The sequence below is a fragment of the Sardina pilchardus genome, chromosome 5 (assembly GCF_963854185.1).
Source record: "Sardina pilchardus chromosome 5, fSarPil1.1, whole genome shotgun sequence".
NCBI lineage: Eukaryota > Metazoa > Chordata > Actinopteri > Clupeiformes > Clupeidae > Sardina > Sardina pilchardus.
In genome coordinates, this window is record NC_084998.1 from 200484 (window position 1) to 207500 (window position 7017).

Sequence of the window (7017 nt, forward strand, 5' to 3'; positions counted from 1 at the left end):
TCGTTCAGCAGTCGGGCATTTCCTCCGCACCAGGGCGAAAGATGGCGTCGCCCGGCTGTAAAGAAATCGCCTGAACAGGGACTTGAACCCTGGACCCTCAGATTAAAAGTCTGATGCTCTACCGACTGAGCTATCCAGGCTTCGAAAGAGCACCCAGCTCTGCACGAACGTGGCTGTAACTTGGCTCTTCCTAACGTACGTTGGTAAGTCATGCACGGCGTGGCAAAGTTACAGCAAGCGAAACGTCTGCAGGTGCAACAGAGAATGGCTCTCCCTGCACTGAAAGCCTGCATTGCTCGAGGTTTCAATAGCAGATACAGGGAGAAGTGGGAAAGTTTATCTGTGCAGCACCTGTGGGACCTCGTGGCGCAACGGTAGCGCGTCTGACTCCAGATCAGAAGGTTGCGTGTTCAAATCACGTCGGGGTCATAGAAATCACCGCTCAACTCTTTTCACCGTCCAACTCAGCGACAGCACTTTGGCTGAAAGGCAATTAGTGGGCCTGTGAATTTCAAGCCATTACTGAAAAGCGAAGGATTTCGGTGAAAAACACCAGTGTCCGCCACGGTGACTTTTACAGGCTTTGACGCGGAGAGTAGCAAAGAGTGCGCTAAGCAAGCGCTGACGGCGAGAGTAAATCGTTCAGCAGTCGGGCATTTCCTCCGCAACAGGGCGAAAGATGGCGTCGCCCGGCTGTAAAGAAATCGCCTGAACAGGGACTTGAACCCTGGACCCTCAGATTAAAAGTCTGATGCTCTACCGACTGAGCTATCCAGGCTTCGAGAGAGCACCCAGCTCTGCACGAACGTGGCTGTAACTTGGCTCTTCCTAACGTACGTTGGTAAGTCATGCACGGCGTGGCAAAGTTACAGCAAGCGAAACGTCCGCAGGTGCAACAGAGAATGGCTCTCCCTGCACTGAAAGCCTGCATTGCTCGAGGTTTCAATAGCAGATACAGGGAGAAGTGGGAAAGTCTATCTGTGCAGCACCTGTGGGACCTCGTGGCGCAACGGTAGCGCGTCTGACTCCAGATCAGAAGGTTGCGTGTTCAAATCACGTCGGGGTCATAGAAATCACCGCTCAACTCTTTTCACCGTCCAACTCAGCGACAGCACTTTGGCTGAAAGGCAATTAGTGGGCCTGTGAATTTCAAGCCATTACTGAAAAGCGAAGGATTTCGGTGAAAAACACCAGTGTCCGCCACGGTGACTTTTACAGGCTTTGACGCGGAGAGTAGCAAAGAGTGCGCTAAGCAAGCGCTGACGGCGAGAGTAAATTGTTTCAGCAGTCGGGCATTTCCTCCGCACCAGGGCGAAAGATGGCGTCGCCCGGCTGTAAAGAAATCGCCTGAACAGGGACTTGAACCCTGGACCCTCAGATTAAAAGTCTGATGCTCTACCGACTGAGCTATCCAGGCTTCGAGAGAGCACCCAGCTCTGCACGAACGTGGCTGTAACTTGGCTCTTCCTAACGTACGTTGGTAAGTCATGCACGGCGTGGCAAAGTTACAGCAAGCGAAACGTCCGCAGGTGCAACAGAGAATGGCTCTCCCTGCACTGAAAGCCTGCATTGCTCGAGGTTTCAATAGCAGATACAGGGAGAAGTGGGAAAGTTTATCTGTGCAGCACCTGTGGGACCTCGTGGCGCAACGGTAGCGCGTCTGACTCCAGATCAGAAGGTTGCGTGTTCAAATCACGTCGGGGTCATAGAAATCACCGCTCAACTCTTTTCACCGTCCAACTCAGCGACAGCACTTTGGCTGAAAGGCAATTAGTGGGCCTGTGAATTTCAAGCCATTACTGAAAAGCGAAGGATTTCGGTGAAAAACACCAGTGTCCGCCACGGTGACTTTTACAGGCTTTGACGCGGAGAGTAGCAAAGAGTGCGCTAAGCAAGCGCTGACGGCGAGAGTAAATCGTTCAGCAGTCGGGCATTTCCACCGCACCAGGGCGAAAGATGGCGTCGCCCGGCTGTAAAGAAACCGCCTGAACAGGGACTTGAACCCTGGACCCTCAGATTAAAAGTCTGATGCTCTACCGACTGAGCTATCCAGGCTTCGAGAGAGCACCCAGCTCTGCACGAACGTGGCTGTAACTTGGCTCTTCCTAACGTACGTTGGTAAGTCATGCACGGCGTGGCAAAGTTACAGCAAGCGAAACGTCTGCAGGTGCAACAGAGAATGGCTCTCCCTGCACTGAAAGCCTGCATTGCTCGAGGTTTCAATAGCAGATACAGGGAGAAGTGGGAAAGTTTATCTGTGCAGGACCTGTGGGACCTCGTGGCGCAACGGTAGCGCGTCTGACTCCAGATCAGAAGGTTGCGTGTTCAAATCACGTCGGGGTCATAGAAATCACCGCTCAACTCTTTTCACCGTCCAACTCAGCGACAGCACTTTGGCTGAAAGGCAATTAGTGGGCCTGTGAATTTCAAGCCATTACTGAAAAGCGAAGGATTTCGGTGAAAAACACCAGTGTCCGCCACGGTGACTTTTACAGGCTTTGACGCGGAGAGTAGCAAAGAGTGCGCTAAGCAAGCGCTGACGGCGAGAGTAAATCGTTCAGCAGTCGGGCATTTCCTCCGCAACAGGGCGAAAGATGGCGTCGCCCGGCTGTAAAGAAATCGCCTGAACAGGGACTTGAACCCTGGACCCTCAGATTAAAAGTCTGATGCTCTACCGACTGAGCTATCCAGGCTTCGAAAGAGCACCCAGCTCTGCACGAACGTGGCTGTAACTTGGCTCTTCCTAACGTACGTTGGTAAGTCATGCACGGCGTGGCAAAGTTACAGCAAGCGAAACGTCTGCAGGTGCAACAGAGAATGGCTCTCCCTGCACTGAAAGCCTGCATTGCTCGAGGTTTCAATAGCAGATACAGGGAGAAGTGGGAAAGTTTATCTGTGCAGCACCTGTGGGACCTCGTGGCGCAACGGTAGCGCGTCTGACTCCAGATCAGAAGGTTGCGTGTTCAAATCACGTCGGGGTCATAGAAATCACCGCTCAACTCTTTTCACCGTCCAACTCAGCGACAGCACTTTGGCTGAAAGGCAATTAGTGGGCCTGTGAATTTCAAGCCATTACTGAAAAGCGAAGGATTTCGGTGAAAAACACCAGTGTCCGCCACGGTGACTTTTACAGGCTTTGACGCGGAGAGTAGCAAAGAGTGCGCTAAGCAAGCGCTGACGGCGAGAGTAAATCGTTCAGCAGTCGGGCATTTCCTCCGCAACAGGGCGAAAGATGGCGTCGCCCGGCTGTAAAGAAATCGCCTGAACAGGGACTTGAACCCTGGACCCTCAGATTAAAAGTCTGATGCTCTACCGACTGAGCTATCCAGGCTTCGAGAGAGCACCCAGCTCTGCACGAACGTGGCTGTAACTTGGCTCTTCCTAACGTACGTTGGTAAGTCATGCACGGCGTGGCAAAGTTACAGCAAGCGAAACGTCCGCAGGTGCAACAGAGAATGGCTCTCCCTGCACTGAAAGCCTGCATTGCTCGAGGTTTCAATAGCAGATACAGGGAGAAGTGGGAAAGTCTATCTGTGCAGCACCTGTGGGACCTCGTGGCGCAACGGTAGCGCGTCTGACTCCAGATCAGAAGGTTGCGTGTTCAAATCACGTCGGGGTCATAGAAATCACCGCTCAACTCTTTTCACCGTCCAACTCAGCGACAGCACTTTGGCTGAAAGGCAATTAGTGGGCCTGTGAATTTCAAGCCATTACTGAAAAGCGAAGGATTTCGGTGAAAAACACCAGTGTCCGCCACGGTGACTTTTACAGGCTTTGACGCGGAGAGTAGCAAAGAGTGCGCTAAGCAAGCGCTGACGGCGAGAGTAAATTGTTTCAGCAGTCGGGCATTTCCTCCGCACCAGGGCGAAAGATGGCGTCGCCCGGCTGTAAAGAAATCGCCTGAACAGGGACTTGAACCCTGGACCCTCAGATTAAAAGTCTGATGCTCTACCGACTGAGCTATCCAGGCTTCGAGAGAGCACCCAGCTCTGCACGAACGTGGCTGTAACTTGGCTCTTCCTAACGTACGTTGGTAAGTCATGCACGGCGTGGCAAAGTTACAGCAAGCGAAACGTCCGCAGGTGCAACAGAGAATGGCTCTCCCTGCACTGAAAGCCTGCATTGCTCGAGGTTTCAATAGCAGATACAGGGAGAAGTGGGAAAGTTTATCTGTGCAGCACCTGTGGGACCTCGTGGCGCAACGGTAGCGCGTCTGACTCCAGATCAGAAGGTTGCGTGTTCAAATCACGTCGGGGTCATAGAAATCACCGCTCAACTCTTTTCACCGTCCAACTCAGCGACAGCACTTTGGCTGAAAGGCAATTAGTGGGCCTGTGAATTTCAAGCCATTACTGAAAAGCGAAGGATTTCGGTGAAAAACACCAGTGTCCGCCACGGTGACTTTTACAGGCTTTGACGCGGAGAGTAGCAAAGAGTGCGCTAAGCAAGCGCTGACGGCGAGAGTAAATCGTTCAGCAGTCGGGCATTTCCTCCGCACCAGGGCGAAAGATGGCGTCGCCCGGCTGTAAAGAAATCGCCTGAACAGGGACTTGAACCCTGGACCCTCAGATTAAAAGTCTGATGCTCTACCGACTGAGCTATCCAGGCTTCGAGAGAGCACCCAGCTCTGCACGAACGTGGCTGTAACTTGGCTCTTCCTAACGTACGTTGGTAAGTCATGCACGGCGTGGCAAAGTTACAGCAAGCGAAACGTCTGCAGGTGCAACAGAGAATGGCTCTCCCTGCACTGAAAGCCTGCATTGCTCGAGGTTTCAATAGCAGATACAGGGAGAAGTGGGAAAGTTTATCTGTGCAGGACCTGTGGGACCTCGTGGCGCAACGGTAGCGCGTCTGACTCCAGATCAGAAGGTTGCGTGTTCAAATCACGTCGGGGTCATAGAAATCACCGCTCAACTCTTTTCACCGTCCAACTCAGCGACAGCACTTTGGCTGAAAGGCAATTAGTGGGCCTGTGAATTTCAAGCCATTACTGAAAAGCGAAGGATTTCGGTGAAAAACACCAGTGTCCGCCACGGTGACTTTTACAGGCTTTGACGCGGAGAGTAGCAAAGAGTGCGCTAAGCAAGCGCTGACGGCGAGAGTAAATCGTTCAGCAGTCGGGCATTTCCTCCGCAACAGGGCGAAAGATGGCGTCGCCCGGCTGTAAAGAAATCGCCTGAACAGGGACTTGAACCCTGGACCCTCAGATTAAAAGTCTGATGCTCTACCGACTGAGCTATCCAGGCTTCGAAAGAGCACCCAGCTCTGCACGAACGTGGCTGTAACTTGGCTCTTCCTAACGTACGTTGGTAAGTCATGCACGGCGTGGCAAAGTTACAGCAAGCGAAACGTCTGCAGGTGCAACAGAGAATGGCTCTCCCTGCACTGAAAGCCTGCATTGCTCGAGGTTTCAATAGCAGATACAGGGAGAAGTGGGAAAGTTTATCTGTGCAGCACCTGTGGGACCTCGTGGCGCAACGGTAGCGCGTCTGACTCCAGATCAGAAGGTTGCGTGTTCAAATCACGTCGGGGTCATAGAAATCACCGCTCAACTCTTTTCACCGTCCAACTCAGCGACAGCACTTTGGCTGAAAGGCAATTAGTGGGCCTGTGAATTTCAAGCCATTACTGAAAAGCGAAGGATTTCGGTGAAAAACACCAGTGTCCGCCACGGTGACTTTTACAGGCTTTGACGCGGAGAGTAGCAAAGAGTGCGCTAAGCAAGCGCTGACGGCGAGAGTAAATCGTTCAGCAGTCGGGCATTTCCTCCGCAACAGGGCGAAAGATGGCGTCGCCCGGCTGTAAAGAAATCGCCTGAACAGGGACTTGAACCCTGGACCCTCAGATTAAAAGTCTGATGCTCTACCGACTGAGCTATCCAGGCTTCGAAAGAGCACCCAGCTCTGCACGAACGTGGCTGTAACTTGGCTCTTCCTAACGTACGTTGGTAAGTCATGCACGGCGTGGCAAAGTTACAGCAAGCGAAACGTCTGCAGGTGCAACAGAGAATGGCTCTCCCTGCACTGAAAGCCTGCATTGCTCGAGGTTTCAATAGCAGATACAGGGAGAAGTGGGAAAGTTTATCTGTGCAGCACCTGTGGGACCTCGTGGCGCAACGGTAGCGCGTCTGACTCCAGATCAGAAGGTTGCGTGTTCAAATCACGTCGGGGTCATAGAAATCACCGCTCAACTCTTTTCACCGTCCAACTCAGCGACAGCACTTTGGCTGAAAGGCAATTAGTGGGCCTGTGAATTTCAAGCCATTACTGAAAAGCGAAGGATTTCGGTGAAAAACACCAGTGTCCGCCACGGTGACTTTTACAGGCTTTGACGCGGAGAGTAGCAAAGAGTGCGCTAAGCAAGCGCTGACGGCGAGAGTAAATCGTTCAGCAGTCGGGCATTTCCTCCGCACCAGGGCGAAAGATGGCGTCGCCCGGCTGTAAAGAAACCGCCTGAACAGGGACTTGAACCCTGGACCCTCAGATTAAAAGTCTGATGCTCTACCGACTGAGCTATCCAGGCTTCGAGAGAGCACCCAGCTCTGCACGAATGTGGCTGTAACGTGGCTCTTCCTAACGTACGTTGGTAAGTCATGCACGGCGTGGCAAAGTTACAGCAAGCGAAACGTCTGCAGGTGCAACAGAGAATGGCTCTCCCTGCACTGAAAGCCTGCATTGCTCGAGGTTTCAATAGCAGATACAGGGAGAAGTGGGAAAGTTTATCTGTGCAGCACCTGTGGGACCTCGTGGCGCAACGGTAGCGCGTCTGACTCCAGATCAGAAGGTTGCGTGTTCAAATCACGTCGGGGTCATAGAAATCACCGCTCAACTCTTTTCACCGTCCAACTCAGCGACAGCACTTTGGCTGAAAGGCAATTAGTGGGCCTGTGAATTTCAAGCCATTACTGAAAAGCGAAGGATTTCGGTGAAAAACACCAGTGTCCGCCACGGTGACTTTTACAGGCTTTGACGCGGAGAGTAGCAAAGAGTGCGCTAAGCAAGCGCTGACGGCGAGAGT

The 7017-nt window shown here is 52.6% G+C and overlaps 11 non-coding genes across 11 annotated transcripts; all 11 read right to left on the bottom strand.

The window, feature by feature from the left end:
* Positions 1–67: 67 nt before the first annotated feature.
* trnak-uuu (transfer RNA lysine (anticodon UUU)) lies at positions 68–140 on the bottom strand. The gene has a single exon. It is a non-coding gene; the product is annotated as a tRNA-Lys (tRNA).
* Positions 141–705: 565 nt separating this feature from the next.
* trnak-uuu (transfer RNA lysine (anticodon UUU)) lies at positions 706–778 on the bottom strand. The gene has a single exon. It is a non-coding gene; the product is annotated as a tRNA-Lys (tRNA).
* Positions 779–1344: 566 nt separating this feature from the next.
* trnak-uuu (transfer RNA lysine (anticodon UUU)) lies at positions 1345–1417 on the bottom strand. The gene has a single exon. It is a non-coding gene; the product is annotated as a tRNA-Lys (tRNA).
* A 565-nt stretch (positions 1418–1982) lies between these two features.
* trnak-uuu (transfer RNA lysine (anticodon UUU)) lies at positions 1983–2055 on the bottom strand. The gene has a single exon. It is a non-coding gene; the product is annotated as a tRNA-Lys (tRNA).
* A 565-nt stretch (positions 2056–2620) lies between these two features.
* trnak-uuu (transfer RNA lysine (anticodon UUU)) lies at positions 2621–2693 on the bottom strand. The gene has a single exon. It is a non-coding gene; the product is annotated as a tRNA-Lys (tRNA).
* Positions 2694–3258: 565 nt separating this feature from the next.
* Positions 3259–3331, bottom strand: trnak-uuu (transfer RNA lysine (anticodon UUU)). Its single transcript has one exon. It is a non-coding gene; the product is annotated as a tRNA-Lys (tRNA).
* Positions 3332–3897: 566 nt separating this feature from the next.
* On the bottom strand, positions 3898–3970 carry trnak-uuu (transfer RNA lysine (anticodon UUU)). Its single transcript has one exon. It is a non-coding gene; the product is annotated as a tRNA-Lys (tRNA).
* A 565-nt stretch (positions 3971–4535) lies between these two features.
* trnak-uuu (transfer RNA lysine (anticodon UUU)) lies at positions 4536–4608 on the bottom strand. Its single transcript has one exon. It is a non-coding gene; the product is annotated as a tRNA-Lys (tRNA).
* Positions 4609–5173: 565 nt separating this feature from the next.
* trnak-uuu (transfer RNA lysine (anticodon UUU)) lies at positions 5174–5246 on the bottom strand. Its single transcript has one exon. It is a non-coding gene; the product is annotated as a tRNA-Lys (tRNA).
* A 565-nt stretch (positions 5247–5811) lies between these two features.
* trnak-uuu (transfer RNA lysine (anticodon UUU)) lies at positions 5812–5884 on the bottom strand. Its single transcript has one exon. It is a non-coding gene; the product is annotated as a tRNA-Lys (tRNA).
* Positions 5885–6449: 565 nt separating this feature from the next.
* trnak-uuu (transfer RNA lysine (anticodon UUU)) lies at positions 6450–6522 on the bottom strand. The gene has a single exon. It is a non-coding gene; the product is annotated as a tRNA-Lys (tRNA).
* Between the last annotated feature and the right edge of the window lie 495 nt (positions 6523–7017).